At 42.3% G+C, this 13,687-nt stretch overlaps 1 protein-coding gene across 2 annotated transcripts in view; it reads left to right on the forward strand.

The window, feature by feature from the left end:
- The window catches only part of LOC140477020 (uncharacterized), a 110,165-nt gene that overhangs the window by 75,191 nt on the left and 21,287 nt on the right, over positions 1-13,687 (forward strand). The window lies entirely within an intron of this gene.

Genomic DNA, 13,687 nt, shown 5'->3' on the forward strand with positions numbered 1-13,687 from the left:
AGTCATCTGGGCAAATTAGGGATGGATAATAAATGCTGTCCTAACTAACGATGTCCACATAGAGTCATTGAGTCATAGAGATGTACATCACGGAAACAAATCCTTCGCTCCAACTTGTCCATGCCGACCAGATATCCTAACCCAATCTAGTCCCACCTGCCAGCACCCGGCCCATATCCCTCCAAACCCTTCCTATTCATATAGCCACCCAGATGCCTTTTAACTGTTGCAATTGTACTAGCATCCATCACTTCCTTTGACAGCTCATTCCATACACGTACCACCCTCTGTGTGAAAAAGGTGCCCCTTAGGTCTCTTTTATATCTTTCCCTTCTCACCCTAAATCTGCACCCTCTAGTTCTGGACTCCCCCACCCCAGGGAAAAGACTTTGTCTATTTATCCTATCCATGCCTCTCATGATTTTATAAACCTCTATATGGTCACCCCTCAGCCTCCGATGCTCCAGGAAAACAGCCCTAGCATATCCAACCTCTCCCTATAATCAAATTGCCCAACCATAGCAACATCCTTGTAAATCTTTTCTGAGCCCTTTCAAGTTTCACAACATCTTTCCAATAGGAAGGAGACCAGAATTGCAAGCAATATGCCAATAGTGGCCTAATCAATGTCTAGTACAGCCACAACATGACCTCCCAACTCCTGTACTCAATACTCTGACCAATAAAGCATACCAAATGCCTTCTTCACTATCCTATCTACTTACGACTCCATTTTCAAGGAGCTATGAACCTGCACTCCAAGGTTTCTTTGTTCAGCAACACTCCCTAGGACCTTACCATTAAGTTTATAAGTTCTGCTAAGATTTGCTTTCCCAAAATGCAGCACCTCTCATTTATCTGAATTGAACTCCATCTGCCATTCTAAGCCCATTGGCCCATTTGATCAAGATCCTGTTGTAATCTGAGGTAACCTTCTTCGCTGTCCACTACACCTCCAATTTTGGTGTCCTCTGCAAGCTTACTAGCTATACCTCTTGTACTCACATCCAAATAATTTATATCAATGATGAAAGGTAGTGGACACAGCACTGATCCTTGTGGCACTCCAGTCTGAAAAACAGCCCTCCACCACCACCTTCTGTTCTACCTTTGAGCCAGTTCTGTATCCAAATGTCTAGTTCTCCCTGTATTCCATGAGAACTGGTTACCTTGTTGAATGCCTTACTGAAGTCCATATAGATCACATCGACTGCTTCAATGAAAATTAATTCCCAAAGTCAATAATAACACCAGAGAAACAATGCTGACACACGGAGAGTGGTTTGTGTGTGGAATGAACTTTCAGAGGAAGTTCTGGATGCAGGTACAGTTACAACATTTAAAAAACATTTGGATAAATACATGAATAAGAAATGTTTGAAAGGTTATAGGCCAAGCGCAGGCAGGTGGGACTGGTTTAATTTTGGATTATGGTTGGCACGGATTAGTTCTACCAAAGGGTCTATCTACATACTGCATGACTCTTTGACTCTATTAATACACTTCCACTGACCGTTTTGAAATAACACTCCCCGTAATACCTGTTCAATAATAACATATTTCCAGATATAGCTTGTCAGTAATAACACATTCTTGGAGACTCACTGTTAATAATAACATTATCCTAGAGATACACTGTCAATAATAACCTTCCTGGAGACTCCCTGTCAATAATCACACACTCCTAGTGACTCCCTGTCAATAATAGCACATGCCCAGACAAACCTTGTCAGTAATAATACACTCCTGGCGTCCTGCTGTCAATAATAACACACACCTGGAGACTCACCTGTCAATAATAATACTGTCCCAGAGCCACTCTGTCAATAATGTCACACTGCTGGAGACATCCTGTAAATAGATGGGTGGCACGGTGGCTCAGTGGTTAGCGCTGCTGACTCATACCACCAGGGACCTGGGTTTGATCCCTGCCTTGGGTGACTGTCTGGAGTTTGCACATTCTCCCTGTGTCTGTATGTTTCTTCCCACAATCCAAATGATGTGCAGGTCAGATGAATTGGTCATGCTAAGTTGCCCAAAGTGTGAGATACATTAGTCAGGGGTAAATGTAGGGGAATGGGTCTGGATGAGTTACTTTTCGGAGGGTTGGTGTGGACTTGTTGGGCTGAAGGGCCTGTTTCCATACTGTAGGGAATCTAATCTAGTAACGTATGAACCATTCACATGAACATACAAATTTGGAGCAGGAGCAGGTCTGCTCTGCATTTTTAAGGTCACAGCTGGTATAGTTACTCTATGTTCATGCCTTTGCCTTGTAACCTTTAATGCCTTTTACAAATCTAACTATGTTCTTATTCTTGTATTAAAAGGGTGGCTGTTTATTTTTAAACATTGATTGGTAGTTCTAGATTCTCCCATGTATCCTAACAAGACCCCTCAGGATCTTATGTCAAGTCAACCTTCACTCTTCTAAACATCCAAGCCTAGGTAGTTCAACATTTGCGAATAAAATACCCTGTTCAATGCAGGTATTACCTTTTCAGAGCTGCTACCAATGTATTTACATCTTCCTTAAATTGGCGACCAAATTTGTCCATGGCACAATATTGTATAGTACTCCAAATGTAGTCTCGGCACTTTTCTGTTTAACTGAAGCCCAAAATTCGAGGATAGCAAATGTGGTTCCCTGTTCAAGAAGGGGAGTAGAGACAATCCTGATAATTGTAGACCAGTGAGCCTCACTTGAGATGTTGGTAAAGTGTTGGAAAAGGTTATAAGAGATAGGATTTATAATCATCTAGAAAAGAATAATTTGATTAGGGATAGTCAGCACGGTTTTGTGAAGAGTAGGTCGTGCCTCACAAACCTTATTGAGTTCTTTGAGAAGGTGACCAAACAAGTAGATGAGAGTAAACTGGTTGATGTGGTGAATATGCATTTCAGCAAGGCGTTCGATAAGGTTCCCCACAGTAGGCTATTGTACAAAATGTGGAGGAATGGGATTGTGTGAGATATCGCAGTTTGGATCAGAGGGTGGTGGTTGATGGGAAATGTTCATCCTGGAGGACCAATTCCAATGCCGAACAACCCATTCCTTCTTCAAAGACCGCAATTTCCCCTCAGACGTGGTTGACGATGCCCTCCACTGCATCTCTTCTACTTCCCACTCCTCTGCCCTTGAACCCCACCCCTCCAATTGCCACCAGGACAGAACTCCATTGGTCCTCACCTACCACCCCACCACCCTCCAGATACATCGTATCATCCTTCGTCATTTCCGCCACCTCCAAACAGACCCCACCACCAAGGATATATTTCCTCCCCACCACTATCAGCGTTCCGGAAAGACCACTCCCTCCGCGACTCCCTTGTCAGATCCACACCCCCCACCAACCCAACCTCCACTCCTGGCACCTTCCCCTGCAACCGCAAGAAATACAAAACTTGCACCCACACCTCCCCCCTCACTTCCCTCCAAGGCCCCAGGGGATCCTTCCATATCCATCAGAAATTCACCTGCACCTCCACATACATCATTTACTGCATCCGCTGCACCCGATGTGGCCTCCTATGCATTGGGAAGACAGGCTGCCTACTTGTGGAACACTTCAGAGAACACCTCTGGGACACCCGCACCAACCAACCCAACCGCCCCATGGCTGAACACTTTAACTCCCCTTCCCACTTTGCCAAGGACATGCAGATCCTTGGCCTCCTCCATGGCCATACCATGGCAACATGATGCCTGGAGGAAGAGTGCCTTATCTTCCACCTAGGAACCCTCCAACCACAAAGGATGAATGCAGATTTCTCCAGCTTTCTCATTTCCCCTCCCCCCACCTTTTCTCAGTCCCAACCCTCAGACTCAGCACCGCCTTCTTGACCTGCAATCTTCTTCCCGACCTCCCCCCCCCACCAGCCTATCACCCTCACCTTAACCTCCTTCCACCGATCGTATTCCCAGCGCCCCTCCCCTAAGTCTCTTCTCCCCACCTTTTATCTCAGCCTGCTTAGCACACCCTCCTCATTCCTGAAGAAGGGCTTATGCCCGAAATGTTGATTCTCCTGTTCCTTTGATGCTGCTTGACCTGCTGTGCTTTTTCAGCAACACATTTTTAAGCAACGTTCATCCTGGAGTCCAGTTACTAGTGGTGTACCGCAAGGGTCGGTGTTGGGTCCACTGCTGTTCGTCATTTTTATGAACGAACTGGATGAGGGTGTAGAAGGGTGGGTTAGTAAATTTGCAGACGACACTAAGGTCGGTGGAGTTGTGGATAGTGACAAAGGATGTAGTAGGTTACAAAGGGACGTAGATAAACTGCAGAGCTGGACTGAGAGGTGGCAAATGGAGTTTAATGCGGACAAGTGTGAGGTGATTCACTTTGGTCGGAGTAACCGGAATGCAAAGTACTGGGCTAATGGTAAGATTCTTGGTAGTGTAGATGAGCAGAGAGATCTCAGTGTCCAGGTACACAGATCCTTGAAAGTCGCCACCCAGATTGACAGTGTTGTTGAGAAGGCATACAGTGCTTTAGCTTTTATTAATAGAGGGATCGAGTTACGGAACCATGAGGTTATGATACAGCTATCGAAAACTCTAGTGCGGCCGCACTTTGAGTATTGTATACAGTTCTGGTCACCACATTATAAGAAGGATGCGGAAGCTTTGGAAAGGGTGCAAAGGAGATTTACTAGGATGTTGCCTGGTATGGAGGGAATGTCTTACGAGGAAAGGCAAAGGGACTTGAGGCTGTTTTTGTTAGAGAGAAGAAGGTTGAGAGGTGACTTAATAGAGACATATAAGATAATCAGAGGGTTAGATAGGATGGACAGGGAGAGCCTTTTTCCAAGAATGGTGATGGCGAGCACGAGGGGGCATAGCTTTAAATTGAGGGGGCAATAGATATAGGACAGATGTCAGAGGTAGTTTCTTTACTCAGAGAGTAGTAAGGGTATGGAATGCTTTGCCTGCAATGGTAGTAGATTCGCCAACTTTAAGTACATTTAAGTCGTCACTGGACAAACATATGTATGTACATGGAATAGTGTAGGTTAGATGGGCTTCAGATTGGTATGACAGGTCGGTGCAACATCGAGGGCTGAAGGGCCTGTACTGTGTTGTAATGTTCTATGTTCTAACCTTCCTACTTTTGTGTTTAGTATCCTGTGCAATGAGTTATAACATTCTATTAACATTCCTAATTACTTGTTCTAAGGCGTAAGGTAGTCTTGTAAACAAATAAAGCTTGCCAAAAAATAAAAAAAACTTGAATTGGGGGAAGGCTGATTTTAACATTAGAAGACAGGATTGGGCCAAAATGGACTAGAAGCAGCTATTTGTAGGAAAATCTATATTGAAACAGCAAGAGCCTTTCATAAAGGAAATCGTGAAAGCATGGGGCCAACTTGTGCCTGTAAAAGCAAAAATTGGGACCTAACATTCCAGATAATTCTGCATGAAGGATTTACAGGATTGAATAAGAAAAGGAAGCTTATGGTAGATATTAAGGGCTCAGTATTCCAGAAACCCAAGAGGGTTACTCAAAAATGAAATTAGAATGTCAAAGGGGGGCATGATAAAACACTGGTAGATAAAATAAAGGTACATCCAAAGATATTTTATGAGAAAATTAGGACAAGTGGATAACCAGAATAGAATGAAACCTATTAAGGATCTAAGTGGCAAGCTGTGGGTAGAACTGGAAGATATAGGTGAGGTTTTAAATGAGTACTTTACATCAATATTCATGATAAAAAAGAATGATATATGGCTAAACTATAGGCCACTGAGTCTAACATTGGTGGCAGAAACTGTTCGGAAAAATTTTAAGAGACAGAATTAATCTTCATTTGTAGAGGTAAAGACTAATCAAGGATAGTCAATATGGCTTCAGCATTGGGAGATCATATCTGACAGACTGATTAAGTTTTTCAAGCAAGTGATTAGGTAATAGATAGAAGTATTGAGGTGGATGTGTTCCACATAGACTTCAGTAAAAGTGTGACAAGTTCTCAACTGGGGACTGGTCAAGAAGGTAAGAGTTCATGGGAATCAGGGCAATTTGGTAAATTGGAACCAACACTGGCTGAATGGCAGGATCCAAAAAGTGATATCTGAAGGTTGCTTTTGGGATTGGAAGCATATGTCTGGTGAGGTACTGTAGGGTTTCATGGTGGGTCCCTTGATGTTTGTTATAGACATGAATGTGGAGATGGTTTGATCTGTAAGTTCATCGATGATATGAAAATTGGTAGTGTGAATAGCGAGGAAGAAAGCCTTAGACTATTGGAAGATATAGGCTGGTTGGTTAGATGGACAGTTCAATGGAAAATATAATTCAAACCTGTAAAGTGTGAGGTGATGCCTTCTGAGAGCTAACAAGGCAAGAGAGTACTTGATTAATGATAGAAACTGAGAAAGTGCATAAGATCAGAGAGACTTTTGGAGTGCATGGTCACAGATCCTTGAAGGAAGCAGGACAGTAGATAAGATAGTTAAAATGGTATATTGCTTTTATCTCTCCACCCTTCAGGCTCTCTGCCTGTATTCCTGATGAAGGGCTTTTGCCCGAAATGTCGATTTTCCTGCTCCTCGGATGCTGCCTGAACTGCTGTGCATTTCCAGCACCATTCTAATCTAGACTCTGGTTTCCAGCATCTGCGGTCATTGTTTTTACCTATGGCTTTTATAAGTCAAGGCATTGAATGCAAAAGCGGGGTGGTTGTGATGGAGCAATGTAAGATATTGGTCAGGCCTCAACTGTGTGCAGTTTTGGTTGCTACACTATTGAAAGGATGTGATGTAGGAGTGAGGTTGCAGAGGAAATTCACCAGAATTTTGGCTGGGCTGGAGTATTTTAACTATGAATAGATATTAGATAGGTTGAGAGCTTTTTTTTGCTTACAGCAGACAAGGCTGAGGACGGACTTGATTAAGGTGTAGAAAATTATGCAAGGTATAGTCTGGGTAGATAGGAAGAAACGTTTCCCCTCAGTGGAAGCATCAATACCCAGGGGCCATAAATTTAAGGTGAAGGGCAAGAATTTCAGAGGGGATTTTAGGAAGAAATATTTCACCTAGAGGATGCTGAGTATTTGGAACTCACTGCCTGAAGGGCTTGTAGAGGCAGGAACCGTCATGACATTGAAGAACTATTTAGGTGATCACTTGAATGCCATAGGAGCTAAATGCTGGAAAATAGGACTAAGGTAGATGGGTGCTTAATGACGGGTGTGAACACAATGGCATGAAATGCCTCTTTCCAAGCTGTAGACATCGATGACTCAATGACTCCACCTGCATACTAATCTCTCACAACTTATGTGTGAGAACATCAAGATCCGTCTTCTTCTCAGACCTCTACTTCTCTCACTATTAGATATTACATTTTTTATTCATCCTGCCAAAATAGACAATCTCACAATTCCTTATATTATGCTCTATTTGCCAGAACTTCCACTCACTTCACCTGACTATATTGCTTTGTTGCCTACAAACTTATGAACAAGGAACAAGTGTAGGCCACTCAACTGCCTTAAAAATATCAAAAAATTCTGCATCTACTGCCTTTTGAGGAAGGGAATTCCAAAGACTCTCAACTAACTGAAAGAGGGTGACTCTCCTTATAGCTCTCTTATGTTCTCTTCACAACTTAAATTCCTATCTATCGTTGTAACATCAACAAATTTAGCAACCATACCTTTGGTCTGTTCATGTAAATAACTCATAAAAATTGTAACTAAGTTGAAGCCCTGCACTGACCCCTGTGGCACACAATTCATTGCATCTTGCCAACCAGAAAAAGACCCTTTTATACCTAGTCAATTTCTTGTTAACTAGCCAGTATTCTATCCATGCCAATATGTTACCCCCTCCCACCACCTCCCCCCCCCCCCCCCCCCCACCATAAGGTTTTACTTTCCATGAATAACCTTTGATGTGGCAGCTTATCAAATGCTTTCTGGAAGTCTAAGTATAGTAAATCCAGTGGTTCCCATCGTTCCAAACATGTTACTTCCTCAAAGAACTCCATTAAATTGGTTAAACCTGATTTCCCTTTCACAACATCATGTTTACTCTGCCTGATTACATTGAACTTTTCTAAGTTCTCTGCTATAATGCCTTTGTGTAACTTCTAATATCTTCCATATAACAAATGTTATATTAATTGGCCTGTTGCTTCCTGTTGATATCTCCAGCTGGGTCAGCTTTTATTGCCTATCTACGATTGACCCTTGATCTGACTGGCTTGCTCGAAGGCAGTTAAGAGTCAACCAGACTTGCTTTCTATGACACCAGTGATCACTTTGTTAACTTTACTTTTACACACTCCCAGAAACACCTGTCAATAATTATGCAATCCCAGAGTTAAATTGTTAATGATAACTTACTCCCAGAGATACACCATCAACAACTGCAAACTTCCAGAGACACTCTGGCAATAGTAACACATTCTCAGAGATATACCGACAACAACAACACACTCCCAGAGACACCTCATCAATAACACACTCTCAGAGACACCCTGTCGAGAGTGCAGTGCTGGAAAAGCACAGCAGGTCAGGCAGCATCCGAGGAGCAGGAGAACAAACGTTTTGGGCTTAAGCCCTTCATCAGGAATCCTCCTGGTGAAGGGCTTATGCCCGAAACATCGATCCTCCTGTTCCTCAGATGCTACCTGATCTGCTGTGCTTTTCCAGCACTACACTCTTGACGCTGAGCTCCAGCATCTGCTGTCCTCACTGTCTCCTCTCAGAGACACCCTGTCAATAGTAACACACTCTCAGAGAAATGCTATTGATAAAAACACTCTCCCAGAAACACCCCGTCAACAATAACACATACCCATTGACACCCAATTAATAGGAAAATACTCCCAGAGACATGCTATGAATCATAACACTTTCTTTTGGTGCAGAACCTCAGAGATATCCTTCAATATGAGCACGCACTCAGAGATATTGTTAACAGTAACTCATTCCATTCGACTCCCTACGAATATTAACTTACTTCCTCTCACTACATTGGCACTCTATCTGTGTTCATATTACTCCCTCACCCTCTGCTTATACCATACCTCTCTCTCCCTGAATTCATATTGCTTCTCTCCTTCAATCAGTATGCACCTGGTCTATTCCTTCATTGCTCTAGGTTAAGTCACTTCCATTGAGGTAGATTTGCACGTCCTCAGATTGATTCTGGTGATTTCCGCAACAGCAAAGGTTCTGTTGCATTTGTTATATCTGAATACCCAAACTGGTTTAGTATTCCAAGAACAATTAAAATAAAAATACAGGAGCATCCTTTAGGCATTCAGTATCATGGAGAGCTTCATCTTTCAGAGATACCTGTCATTGAATTTCCTCTATGCAACAATGACATGAAAAAGTGAACTTAGCACAACAGGACCCAAGCTATCTTACTGATTGGAAATAGGTCTCTCAGTGGGATGTTTATCAAGTCTGTGCAGGATGCTCATTAGCACAGAGACAGACAGGGCTCTCTGTGTGATCAATTATGAAAGAGCGGTTTATGTGAAATCTAATTAAGGAATCCTGTCATTATTGACCTTTCTTGTTTTCCCTGCATGATGAAGAGAAACAACTTTCAAAGCAAATGTTTCACAATCTCTTGCCAATCAAGGTTATGTCAGTTGGATGCAAAAATATAATGCTGGGAATTGCTTGAGAAAGGATTAAGTAGGCGTGAACCAGCCTTGGTCTGTGGTTTCCATGGAGATGAATGGTGAATAGCTGTTCAAAATTAGCCAAGGATTCAATGAAAGATTTTTGTACACATTATGTTTTCTATTCTAGTTTTATTGCATTTTCTTCTGAGAGTATGAGAAACCATTCCCATCCTGTCCTTAAATACTGTAACCTTCATTTACACACTCTTTTCAAGACAAGATATGAGATAGGATCGAGAAATAGCAAAAGCTTGACGGGCTAAATGGTCAACTGCTGTTCCTGTGTCAAAGAGGCAAGCAGACATTGCAGCACTAACTAGGTACCTGAACCTTGGAATTCCTTGTTCGATTTTGATTAGATACTCACAATGTAAAATTATTAGACTGCTGGGGTGGACTGCTCTGAAGATGCCTCCTTCCAGAATATAGTTTCATTGTTCCTGGGGCTACCATTTGCATTTCTCACCATCCAGCCACCATGGATCTCACACGTACCTAAATCCTATTGGGCTATTTGTCACAGGGCATGACAGTCAAGTCTGATGCTAACCCCTTAACTAGTTCCCATCTTCCAGCAAATGCCACAGAAGAGTGACCAAGGACACAAGCTTAAACGGTTACTTTGCAAAGCGTATGAACCCAGTGGTACTGAAGCTAACTACAGCTGTTGGTGGTCATAGAGTCATTCAGCATGGAAACAGACCCTTTGATCCAATTGTCCATGCTGACCAGGTTTTCCAAACCAAACTAATCCTATATGTCTGTGTTTGGCCCATATTTCTTGAAACCTTTCCTATTCATGTACCTGTCCAAATTTCTTTTAAATGTAACTGTACTTGCATCCACCATTTCCTAAAATGTGGCATGGAAACAGACCTTTTGGTCCAACTCATCCATGTCCAATAGATATCCTAAATTAGTCGAGTCCCATTTGCCAGCACTTGACCCATATCCCTCTAAACCCTTCCTATTCATATGCCCATCCTGATGCCTTTTAAGTGTTGTAATTGTACCAGCCTCCACCACTTCCTCTGGCAGCTCATTCCATACACAGACCACCCTCTGCATGAAAACATTGCTCCTTAGGTCCTTTTTAAAGCTTTCCCTTCTCACCCTAAACCTATGTCCTATAGTTTTGGATTCTCCTAACCCTGTGAAAAGATCTTGGCTATTTATCCTATCCATGCCCCTCCTGATTTTATAAAACCTGTATAAGGTCACCCCTCAGCCTCAGATGCTCCAGGGAAAATAACTCCAGTCTATTCAGCCTCTCCTTATAGCTCAAACCTTCCAACCCTGGCAACATCCTTGCAAATCGTTTTTGAACCTTATCAAGTTTCGCAATGTCCTTCCTACAGCAGGGAGCCCAGAATTGTATGCAGTATTTCAAAAGTGGCCTAAATAATATCCTGCATAGCTGCAACATGACCTCCTAACTCCTACACTCAATGCACTGACCAATAAAGGCAAGCATACCAAACACATTCTTCACTATTGTCTCTACCTGTGACTCCACTTTCAAGGAACTATAAACCTGCACTCCTAGGTCTCTTTGTTCAGCAATATTCCCCAGGACCTTACCATTATGTATAAGTCCTGTCCTGATTTGCTTTTCCAAAATGCAAAACCTTACATTTATCTAAATTAAACTCCATCTGCCACTCCTCGAGCCCATTGACCCATCTGATCAAGATTCTGTTACACTCTGAGATTACATTCTTCACTGTCCACTACACTCTAATTTTGGTGTAATCTGCAAACTTACTAACCATATCTCCTATGTTCGTATCCAAATCATTTATATAAATGACTAAAAGCAGTAGACCCATCACCGATCCTTGTGGCACACCACATGCCACAGGCCTCCAGTCTATCACCACCTTCTGTCTCCTACCTTTGAGCCAGTTCTGTATCTAAATGGCTAGTTCTCCTCGTTTTCCTTGTGATCTAAGCTTGCTAACCAGTCTACCTTGAGGAATCTTGTTGAACGTCCATATAAATCATGTCCACTGCTCTGCCCTCATCAATCCTCTATTTCGAAAAACTCAATCAAGTTTGTGAGACATGATTCCCCATGCACAAAGCCACGTTGACTCTCCCTAATCCGTCCTTGCCTTTTTAAGTACATGGAAATCCTGTCCCTCAGGATTCCCTTCGACAACTTGCCCACCACTGCTGTCAGGCTCACTGATCTATAGTTCCCTGGCTTTGCCTTACCTCTGACAGCTCATTCCATATACATACTAACCTCTATGTGAAAAAGTTCCCCTCGAGGTCCCTTTTAAATCTTTCCCCTTCACCTTAAGACTGTGCCCTTTAGTTTTGAATTTTCCTACCACAGTGGCAGATTGCTGGAGATCTTCTGGAGTTGACCCCAGATTCAAGCTGACTCTGAGGAAGGAGAAATCCAATCCCTTGTTCTACGTTAATCATCTGACTCAGCACAGACTGAGGCAGGACATGGTAGTATTGATATTAAGGCCCACATTTTTGCTCCAGTGCAGAAGTTGGGATATTTCCCAGCTCTGCAGGCGTGCACAGGAAGACGTGCCCAGAGATGTCAGATTTTCCTTCCAGGCTGGTGGGCTTTCCAAGCTCGCGTGTGGAGACAGCTGAGTGCACAGGTGGGTTGTGTGGAAGATACTGTGTTAAAGTTCTTAGAAGGTTGATTCAATTGAGAAACAGCCCTCAGCATCCCCACCCCTTCACACACTCTACATCCCCTAACCATGCCTAACCCCAAAAACACTCTAGATCAATGTAGGTCCCCTTATCCACACCAATGCCTGCTCATACTCTCTATGTCAATCTCCCGCTCTTTATTCATGCACCCCTCATCTGTCTCTTTCCACCCTCTATTTCTCTATCTAAGGCCGCTCATTCCCAATGCACCACTGTGCACTGCTTTACCCATCTGTTTGGTTTATCGTACCTTCCATACCACTCTCAGTCCCTCTACCCATTGCCTCAACACCTCATATCCTCAGTGCTCCCATATAACCTGATAAATGCTCCATAGCCCCTCATACTCTATATACAACTGTATAGCCCTACTTTTCCCTCAAAGGCCCTTCATACCCCATAGCCCAACCCAGCCCTCCTCTCTTCCCCATTATCCTTTACACCCCATGCCAAAATAGTGCCAACATATGCTAAATCATGGTTCTCACTGACCACCCTTTTTCCTAAGCCACTTCATGCCAGGTCCCTAATATCAACTAGAGGTCATGCTGACATAAAATAAAATTGTCTCTAATAAAACTGTGTCCATTTATGATGTCCCCTTTTTTAAAAAAGACACTCATTCATTTAAACAAAATCTCAGTGCATTGTGATTCCTTCAATTAATTACTTATGAAACACACTTCCATCCTTATCTTGTTTTTAAAAAAAAATTACTCATACTTAACCTCTTATGACAACAAACATTTCTAGTCTATAACAATTTGGAGCTATCAGTCAATCTGTTGACTTAGCAGAGACCCTCACGGTGACAACTTTATATTATAAAATCCACCATGCAGTGCAAATCCTTTAATGATAGCTCTCAGTTAATTGTAATTGTAATATTTGTTTACAATCCTTAAATTCTATTGTATTTCTTCAATATTTTAAAATTTGTTTTATTCGTTGTCTTATTTATGAAGTGTTATGAAGATGTGGGTGAACTGTACCTTTGCGAGAGTTAAAAGTTAGCAGTGACAGCACCAAGTGTTCTCAATAAGAAACAATGCTACATCTTCATAACAGAATGTAGGCAGTTAAGAATATGTACCATTTCAATTTAATAAGGGCTTAGATTTGTTTTCAGTTGAGAAGGTCCTGGTGTACAAAACTGTTCAGTGTTTATTTCACATTTCATGACGTATTTTATATTGCAAGTTATATAAGCTAGGAATAAACAATACTGTGCACATACAGGACATCTTTTCAAACTGTGTATTATTTTTTCAGAGCAAGAAATGACTGAAGTAATATAACTCCAGATTTAACATTAATTTCCATGACATACAATTCACTGAAAGTCATTCCTCTTA

The sequence above is a fragment of the Chiloscyllium punctatum genome, chromosome 5 (assembly GCF_047496795.1).
Source record: "Chiloscyllium punctatum isolate Juve2018m chromosome 5, sChiPun1.3, whole genome shotgun sequence".
In the NCBI taxonomy this organism is placed as follows: domain Eukaryota; kingdom Metazoa; phylum Chordata; class Chondrichthyes; order Orectolobiformes; family Hemiscylliidae; genus Chiloscyllium; species Chiloscyllium punctatum.